Raw genomic sequence first — 9,873 nt, 5'->3', positions numbered from 1 at the left:
TCTTTTTACCCCCTCCCTTCTGTCTCAGGCCATGAGGGATATTTATTAAGCCGTCAACAATGCTGCATTCAACGGCACCAATACGCTCGCCTAACATCGTGGCCGCGGACCAGAATACGCTCTCCTTATTTATTAAAAAAGCTGTCAAAAAGCCGCGCGCCAAGTACGGGGCGATGAGCAGCGGACTGTTGTTAACTAACAGTCATCGATCTCGCTGCTATTCGGCTTTTTCCCAACTTTAATTATACCCTGTCACTAAACATCGCCACTATTCTCAAATGTTTAACCCCTATCCCGCCTCTCCCGAACCCAGCCGCATCTAAATAAAGTTATTAACCCCCATCCCGCTGCTCCCGGAGCCCACCGCAACTCTAATAAAGTTATTAACCCCTATCCCGCCGCTCTCGAACCCCTCTGCAACTAAATAAATATATTAACCCCTATCCCGCCGTCCCTGACACCGCCACAACTAATAAATGTATTAACCCCTATCCCGCCGCTCCCGGACCCCTCCACAACTAAATGTATTAAACCCTAAACCCCTGGCCTCCCACATCATTACCACTTACTAAACCTATTAACCCCTAAACCGCCAGCCCCCACATCGCCATAAACTAAATTAAGCTATTAACCCCTAAACCTAACAACCCGCTAAATTTACATTAAATATTAACTCATCCCTATCTTATAATAAATTTAAACTTACCTTTAGAATTAAAATAAACTATATTAAACTATTAATTAACCTACCCTAACTATTATACTAAGATTACATTAAACTATATTAAACTATTAATTAACCTACCCTAATTATTATACTAAAATTACATTAAACTACAAATTAAATGAACTATATTACATATTTAAAAACCTAACCCTACTCAAGTTATTTAAATCTACAATAAAGAATTACTAAGTTACAAAAAAATAACAACTAAGTTACACAAAATAATAAACACTAAGTTAATAGAGCTATCAAAATGAACCCCCCCCCCAAAATAAAAAAACCCCTAGCCTACAATAAACTACCAATGGCCCTTAAAAGGGCCTTTTGTGGACCATTGCACCAAAGAAATCAGCTCTTTTACCTGTAAAATAAAATACAAACACCCCCCAACAGTAAAACCCACCACCCACACAACCAAACCCCCCAAATAAAATCCTATCTAAAAAACCTAAGCTCCCCATTGCCCTGAAAAGAGCATTTGTATGGGCATTGCCCTTAAAAGGACATTTAGCACTTTTTCAGCCCAAAGTCCCTAACCTAAAATTAAAACCCACCCAATAAACCCTTAAAAAAACCTAACACTAACCCCGAAAATCCACTTAAAGTTTTCGAAGACCGGACATCCATCTTCATCCAAGCGGCAGAAGTCCTCAGCGAAGCTGGCAGAAGTCTTCATCCAAGCGGGTCGAAGTCTTCATCCAACCGGCAACTTCTATCTTCATCCATCCGGCATCTTCTATCTTCATCCATCCGGCGCGGAGCGGCTTCATCTTCAAGACATCAGGCGCGGAGCATCCTCTTCTTCCGATGGTCAACGACAAATGAAGTTTCCCTTTAAGGTACGTCATCCAAGATGGCGTCCCTTACATTCCGATTGGCTGATAGAATTCTATAAGCCAATCGGAATTAAGGTGGAAAAAATCCTATTGGCTGTTGCATTCCGCCAATAAGATTGAGCTTTCATCCTATTGGCTGATCCAATCAGCCAATAGGATTGAGCTCGCATTCGATTGGCTATTCCAATCAGCTAATAGAATGCGGTGGGCTCCAGGAGCGGCTGGATAGGGGTTAATACATTTATTTAGGTGGGGGCGATGTCGGACGGCAGATTAAGGGTGTTTAGACTCGGGGGTTATGTTAGAGTGTTATGTGTAAACGTAACTTTTATTCTACCATAGAAATCAATGGGATATCTGGCAGCATCGAACATAAGCTTTCGCTGCTTTCAGACTCCCATTGATTCCTATGGCATCAGCGGCCTCCAGGGTGGCGGATTGAAAAACCAGGTACGCTGGGCCGGAATAGTGGCGAGCGTACCTTTTAGAAAGTTGATAAATGGCAAAAGGTGTTAGATAGTGCCGAATTTGTATTCGGAACATCTGTAATGACGTAAGCATCGATCTGTGTCGGATTGAGACCAGCGGATCTTATGTTACGTCACAAATTTCTACTTTTGCCGGTCTGTATGCTTTAATAAATAGGTTGAATCAGGCTCGCCACAATTACGCTGCGGAATTCCAGCGTATTTGCAGTTGACTGCTTGATAAATATCCCTCCATATCTTCTCTTTACACTCTTCCCTCATATCTTTTCACTCTTTTTTTCTCTCCATTCTCTCTTAAAGGGACAGTCTACACCAGAATTGTTATTTTTTTAAAAGATAGATAATCCCTTTATTACCCATTCCCTAGTTTTGCATAACCAACACAGTTATATAAATACACTTTTCTTTCATGTAATTGGCAAGCGTCCATGAGCTAATGACGTATGGGACATACAATCCTACCAGGAGGGGCAAAGTTTCCCATACCTCAAAATGCCTATAAATACACCCCTCACCACACCCACAATTCAGTTTTACAAACTTTGCCTCCTATGGAGGTGGTGAAGTAAGTTTGTGCTAAGATTTCTACGTTGACATGCGCTTCTCAACATTTTGAAGCCCGATTCCTCTCAGAGTACAGCAAATGTTAGAGGGACGTGGAGAGTATCATCTATTGAATGCAATGATTTTCCTAACGGGGGTCTTTTTCATAGGTTCTCTGTTGTCGGTCATAGAGATTCATCTCCTACCTCCCTTTTCAGATCGAAAATATACTCTCATATACCATTACCTCTACTGATAACTGTTTCAGTACTGGTTTGGCTATCTGCTATATGTGGATGGGTGTCTTTTGGTAAGTATGTTTTTATTTCTTAAGACACCTCAGCTATGGTTTGGCACTTTATTTATTTATATAAAGTTCTAAATATATGTATTGTACTTATATTTGCGATGAGTCAGGTTCATGTATTTCCTTTTGCAGATTGTCAGTTTCATATTTGGGGAAAGTTAATATTAAGAAATATTTTTCTTACCTGGGGTTTAGTCCTTTTTTTCAATTGACTACTTTGTTTCAAATTGTGGGCTGACTTAGGCTCGCGGGTGCGCCAAATGCTACACTTTATTGCGTCATTCTAGGCACGAGAATTTTTTGGCGCGAAAGGCACGTCCGTTGACGCAAGTTCGTCATTTCCGGTGTCGTAATTGACGCAGAGGTTTCACACAGGGTTGCGTTGTTAGTGACGCAAGTGTGTCATTTCCGGACATGGTTGGCGCCAAAAAAAATTTCAGTTACGTTGTGCGTCATACTTGGCGCCAAACTTTTTTTCATTATTTGCCCCGTTGCTTTTGCCTCTTGCCATTTTCTATGTCAGAGGGCTATGCTATTTGCATTTTTTCCCATTCCTGAAACTGTCATATAAGGAAATTGATAATTTTGCTTTATATGTTGTTTTTTCTTTTACATTTTGCAAGATGTCTCAATCTGATCCTGCCTCAGAAGTATCTGTTGGAACTTTGCTGCCTGACATCAGTTCTACCAAAGCTAAGTGCATTTGTTGTAAACTTGTGGAGATTATATCTCCTAATGTCATTTGTATTAGTTGTCATGATAAACTTTTACATGCAGATAGAGTGTCCATCAGTAATAGTACATTGCCGGTTGCAGTTCCTTCAACTTCTAATGTACAGGATATACCTATGAATTTTAAAGAATTTGTTACTGATTCTATTCAGAAGGCTTTGTCTGCATTTCCACCTTCTAATAAGCGTAAGAGATCTTTTAAAACTTCTCATAAAGTTGATGAAATTTCAAATGACCGACAACATAATGAATTATCCACCTCTGATGAGGATCTATCTGATTCAAAAGATCCTTCCTCAGAGATTGACACTGACAAATCTACTTATTTATTTAAAATGGAGTATATGTGTTCTTTGTTAAAAGAAGTGTTAATTACTTTGGATATTGAGAAAGCTAGTCCTCTTGATATTAAAACCAGTAAACGTTTAAATTCTGTTTTTAAACCTCCTGTGGTTACTCCAGAGGTTTTTCCTATTCCTGATGCTATTTCTGATATGATTTCTAAGGAATGGAATAAGCCGGGTACTCCTTTTAATCCTTCTGCAAGGTTTAAAAAATTGTATCCTTTACCAGCAATTTCAATAGAGTTTTGGGAAAAGATCCCCAAAGTTGATGGGGCTATTTCTACTCTTGCTAAACGAACCACTATACCTATGGAAGATAGTACTTCCTTTAAAAAACCTTTAGATAGGAAGCTTGAATCTTATCTAAGGAAAGCCTATTTATATTCAGGTCATCTTCTTAGGCCTGCAATTACTTTGGCTGATGTTGCAGCTGCTTCAACTTTTTGGTTGGAGAATTTAGTGCAACAAGAATTGGATTCTGACTTATATAGCATTGTTTGTTTACTACAACATGCTAATCATTTTATTTGTGATGCTATTTTTGATATTATCAAAATTGATGTTAGATCCATGTCTTTAGCTATTTTAGCTAAAAGAGCTTTGTGGCTTAAATCTTGGAATGCTGATATGACATCTAAGTCTAGATTACTATCTCTTTCTTTCCAAGGTAATAATTTATTTGGTTCTCAGTTGGATTCTATTATTTCAACTGTTACTGGGGGGGGAGTTTTTTGCCTCAGGATAAAAAACCTAAGGGTAAATCTAAGGCTTCTAATCGTTTTCGTTCTTTTCGTCAAAATAAGGAACAAAAACCTAATCCTTCCCCCAAGGAATCTGTTTCCAATTGGAAGCCTTCCTCAAATTGGAATAAATCCAAGCCTTTTAAGAAACCAAAGTCAGCCCCTAAGTCCGCATGAAGGTGCGGCCCTCATTCCAGCTCAGCTGGTAGGGAGCATGTTAAGGTTTTTTCAAGGATGTTTGGGCAAATTCTGTCCAAAATCAATGGATTCAGAGCATTGTCTCTCAGGGGTACCGAATAGGATTCAGAGTAGGATTCAGAGTATGACCTCCTGTGAGAAGATTTTTTTCTCTCACGCATCCCAGCAAATCCAGTAAAAGCTCAGGCTTTCCTGAAGTGTGTTTCACATCTGGAGGTTTCAGGGGTAATCATGCCGGTTCCTTTTCAGGAACAAGGTCTGGGGTTTTATTCAAATCTATTCATTGTCCCAAAGAAAGAAAATTCATTTAGACCAGTTCTGGATCTGAAAATTTTGAATCGTTATGTAAGAGTACCAACTTTCAAGATGGTGACTATAAGGACTATTCTACCTTTTATTCAGCAAGGACATTATATGTCTACAATAGACTTGCAGGATGCTTACCTTCATATTCCGATTCATCCAGAACATTATCAGTTCCTGAGATTCTCTTTTCTAGACAAGCATTACCAATTTGTTGCTCTTTCATTTGGCCTAGCAACAGCTCCAAGCATCTTTTCAAAGGTTCTGGGTGCCCTACTCTCTGTAATCAGAGAACAGGGTATTGCTGTGTTTCCCTATTTGGACGATATCTTGGTACTAGCTCAGTCTTTACGTTCTGCAGAATCTCACACGAATCAACTAGTGTTGTTTCTTTGAAAACATGGTTGGAGGATCAATTTACCAAAAAGTTTTTTGATTCCTCAGACAAGGGTCACCTTTTTAGGTTTCCAGATAGATTCAGTGTCCATGACTCTGTCTCTAACAGACAAGAGACGTTTGAAATTGGTTGCAGCATGTCGGCACCTTCAGTCTCAGTCATTCCCTTCAGTGGCTATGTGCATGGAAGTTTTAGGCCTCATGACTGCAGCATCGGATGCGATTCCTTTTGCTCGTTTTCACATGAGACCTCTCCAGCTTTGCATGCTGAATCAATGGTGCCGGGATTATACAAAGATATCACAATTAATATCCTTAAATCCCAATGTTCGACAGTCTCTGACGTGGTGGTTAAATCACCAGCGTTTAGTTCAAGGGGCCTCTTTTGTTCGGCCAACCTGGACTATAATCACAACAGATGCGTGTCTTTCAGGTTGGGGGAGCTGTCTGGGGATCTCTCACAGCATAAGGGGTTTGGAAATCTCAAGAGTCGAGATTAACAATCAATATTTTAGAACTCCGTGCAATTTTCAGAGCTCTTCAGTTTTGGCCTCTGTTGAAGAGAGAACCGTTCATTTGTTTTCAGACAGACAATATCACAATGGTGGCATATGTCAATCATCAGGGTGGGACTCACAGTCCCCAAGCTATGAAAGAAGTATCTCAGATACTTGTTTGGGCAGGAATCCAGCTCCTGTCTAATTTCTGCGGTTCATATCCCAGGTGTAGACAATTGGGAGGCGGATTATATCAGCCGTCAGACTTTACATCCAGGGGAGTGGTCTCTCCATCCGGATGTGTTTTCTCAGATTCTTCAGATGTGGGGGCTTCCAGAAATAGATCTGATGGCTTCTCATCTAAACAATAAACTTCCCAGATACCTGTCCAGGTCCAGGGATTCTCAGGCGGAAGCAGTAGATGCACTGACACTTCCTTGGTGTTATCAACCTGCTTATATCTTCCCGCCTCTAGTTCTTCTTCCAAGAGTGATCTCTAAGATCATCATGGAACAATCATTTGTGTTGCTGGTGGCTCCAGCATGGCCCCACAGGTTTTGGTATGCGGATCTTGTTCGGATGTCCAGTTGCCAACCTTGGCCACTTCCGTTAAGGCCGGACCTACTGTCTCAAGGTCTGTTTTTTCATCAGGATCTCAAATCATTAAATTTGAAGGTATGGAAATTGAATGCTTAGTACTAAGTCATAGAGTTTTCTCTGACTCAGTAATTAATACTATGTTACAAGCTCGTAAATCTGTCTCTAGGAAGATTTATTATCGAGTTTGGAAGACTTACATTTCATGGTGTTCTCATAAATTCTCTTGGCATTCTTTTAGAATTCCTAAAATTTTACAGTTTCTCCAGGATGGTTTGGATAGGGGTTTGTCTGCAAGTTCCTTGAAGGGACAAATCTCTGCTCTTTCTGTTTTATTTCACAGAAAGATTGTTAATCTTCCTGATATTCACTGTTTTGTACAGGCTTTAGTTCGTATTAAGCCTGTCATTAAATCAATTTCTCCACCTTGGAGTCTTAATTTGGTTTTGAAGGCGTTACAGGCTCCTCCTTTTGAGCCTATGCATTCTTTGGATATTAAACTACTTTCTTGGAAAGTGTTGTTCCTTTTGGCTATCTCTTCTGCTAGAAGAGTTTCTGAGTTATCTGCTCTTTCTTGTGAATCTCCTTTTCTGATTTTTCATCAGGATAAGGCGGTTTTGCGGACTTCATTTGAATTTTTACCTAAGGTTGTGAATTCTAACAACATTAGTAGATAAATTGTTGCCCCTTCCTTGTGTCCTAATCCTAAGAATCCTTTGGAAAGATCCTTACATTCTTTGGATGTGGTGAGAGCTTTGAAATATTATGTTGAAGCTACTAAAGATTTCAGGAAGACTTCTAGTCTATTTGTTATATTTTCTGGTCCTAGGAAAGGTCAGAAGGCCTCTGCTATTTCCTTGGCCTCTTGGTTAAAGCTTTTGATTCTTCAAGATTATTTGGAGTCGGGTCAAGCCCCGCCTCAGAGAATTACAGTTCATTCTACTAAATCAGTCTCCACTTCGTGGGCTTTTAAGAATGAAGCTTCAGTTGATCAGATTTGCAAAGCAGCGACTTGGTCCTCTTTGCATACATTTACTAAATTCTACCATTTTGATGTATTTGCTTCTTCTGAAGCAGTTTTTGGTAGAAAAGTTCTTCAGGCGGCTGTTTCAGTTTGATTCTTCTGCTGATGTTTTAAGTTTTTCTTTTCTTCATGAGAATAACTTATATTTTGGGTTGTGGATTATTTTTCCAGCATTTGGCTGTTGTTTATTTTTATCCCTCCCTCTCTAGTGACTCTTGTGTAGGAGTTCCACATCTTGGGTATTGATATCCCATACGTCACTAGCTCATGGACTCTTGCCAATTACATGAAAGAAAACATAATTTATGTTAGAACTTACCTGATAAATTCATTTCTTTCATATTGGCAAGAGTCCATGAGGCCCACCCTTTTTATGGTGGTTATGATTTTTTTGTATAAAGCACAATTATTTCCAAATTCCTTTGTTGATGCTTTTTACTCCTTTCTTTATCACCCCACTACTTGGCTATTTGCTAAAACTGAATTGTGGGTGTGGTGAGGGGTGTATTTATAGGCATTTTGAGGTTTGGGAAACTTTGCCCCTCCTGGTAGGATTGTATATCCCATATGTCACTAGCTCATGGACTCTTGCCAATATGAAAGAATTTTATTTATCAGGTAAGTTCTTACATAAATTATGTTTTTACCTCTGTGATTACCTTGTATCTAAGCCTCTGCAAACTGCCTTCTTATTTCAGTTCCTTGACAGACATCCATTTTAGCCAATCAGAGCAGGCTCACTGGATCTCCATGTGCGTGAGCACAGTGTTATCTATATGTCACACATGAACTAACACCCTCTAGTGGTGAAAAACTGTTAAAATATCCTGAGAGAAGAGGCGGCCTTCAAGGGCTTAGAAATTTTTCATATGAACCTCCTAGGTTTAGCTTTCAACTAAGAATACCAAGAGAACAAAGCAAAATTGGTGATAAAAGTAAATTGGAAAATTATTTAAAATTACATTCTCTATCTGAATCATGAAAGTTTATTTTGGACTAGACTGTCCCTTTAACTTTACCTTCTTCTCCACTTCCAATTTTTCTCTACAGTCTCTCTCTGTCTGCCTCGTTTACCTTCTCAGAAGTAACAGTCTAAGCACTAATGAGGTCCCTACAGCACTAGAGGAATAACATATCCTTGCACTTTCATGTACTGTATATATAATATCCCTTTAGATAATAATTTTAGCACCTAGCCCAAAATGTGTTTGTCGGTGCTGCAATAGGAATATACATTCTGCAAATACAATGTGCCAACTTTGCTACTTACAACATGCCACCAGACTTCAGACTCAACGTTCACTGCCAATGGCTATATATATATATTTATATATATACACATTTATATATATTTACATGTGTATGGTTAACTCAAAGAGGAAACACTAAGTGGATGCTAACAAATAAAAAGTGCAAGTCTAAGAACTGATATAGAGGTTAGTGATGATTTCAGCCACAAACCAGGAATAATGTCCAGAATCAAATACAAGGGGTAGTAAGCTCAGTCCCATGGGGTCTAAATTATATGTTTACAAGGGCCTTTGTTAACTTAATAATAAATACATGTTAAATAAACACTACATTTCTTCAATTAAGCAAATAATAGTAGCAGTATGTGTAACGTGAATCCCATTACAGGAACTTTGAAAAAGCAACCAGCGAAACGCATAAGTTTGCGTTGAACCGGAAGAGTCTGGCGTTGCTAATATGAACTGTGACTTTGTTCTGATATTTTAAAGGGACACTGAACCCAATTTTTTTTTAAGATTCAATTAAAGCATGACATTTTAAGAAACTTTCTAATTTACTCCAATTATCAATTTTTCTTTGTTCTCTTGCTATCTTTATTTTAAAAGCAGGAATGTAAATCTTAGCAGCCAGCCCATTTTAGGTTCAGCACCATGGATAGCACTTGCTTATTAGAGGCTTACATTTACCCACCAATAAGCAAGCATAACCCAGGTTCTCAACCAAAAATGGGCCGGCTCCAATGCATTACATTCCTGCTTTTTAAATAAAGATAGCAAGAGAATGAAGAAATTGATACTAGGAGAAAATGAGAAAGTTGCTTAAAATTGCATGCTCTATCTGAATCATAAGGTTTAGTGTCCCTTTAACTATTTTGACTTTGAATCTTATTG

This window comes from Bombina bombina, chromosome 3 (assembly GCF_027579735.1).
Source record: "Bombina bombina isolate aBomBom1 chromosome 3, aBomBom1.pri, whole genome shotgun sequence".
NCBI classification, from domain to species: domain Eukaryota; kingdom Metazoa; phylum Chordata; class Amphibia; order Anura; family Bombinatoridae; genus Bombina; species Bombina bombina.
This window is presented reverse-complemented; position numbering follows the sequence as displayed.